The 509-nt window shown below is 43.0% G+C and overlaps 1 protein-coding gene across 1 annotated transcript in view; it reads right to left on the reverse strand.

Annotated features, from left to right (window-relative positions):
* Positions 1-509, reverse strand: part of LOC113214272 (uncharacterized) — a 61,806-nt gene that overhangs the window by 45,929 nt on the left and 15,368 nt on the right. The window lies entirely within an intron of this gene.

A 509-nucleotide genomic window follows, 5' to 3' on the forward strand; every position in this document is an offset into this window, starting at 1 on the left:
GACAGATACACAGACAGACAGACAGAAAAAGTTTTTTCCGACCAGACGGAGTAATAGGCTTCGCTAATCGCTCAGCCAATAAACTATCACAAAGTTGAACTAATAAAGTGGTACCTCACTTGGGCCAAATTTAGTCATTTTTAAATATTTTTAAACAGAAGTAAAAACAGTCCAAATTCTAACGTTCAATCGGTACTTCCTACCTTAACGAAATTCATTTGTAATCTCTCAAAATTCGCGTGTTATCCATGTAATCACGTAATCTTGTGTATGTCCTAAGTCAGAGTGGTGGACCGTGGCTTCCTCCGATGTTCTGGTACAATCAACACGCGTCGGTCGGATAGTTGTGGCAGCACAATTTTGCTTCTCATGGCAAATTGTTTGCTCCTGCAACGCTGCTATGTCTATGTTTACAAAAACGTTATTTTGGGGAACAAATCGACGCGTCCTCCTAACAAAGTTCGATCTCCCGGCGCGCCGTTCAACACTGTCCGATCTCCGGGCGCGCC

The sequence above is a fragment of the Frankliniella occidentalis genome, unplaced genomic scaffold, assembly GCF_000697945.3.
Source record: "Frankliniella occidentalis isolate FOCC.00 unplaced genomic scaffold, Focc_3.1 Scaffold349, whole genome shotgun sequence".
Classification (NCBI taxonomy): Eukaryota; Metazoa; Arthropoda; class Insecta; order Thysanoptera; family Thripidae; genus Frankliniella; species Frankliniella occidentalis.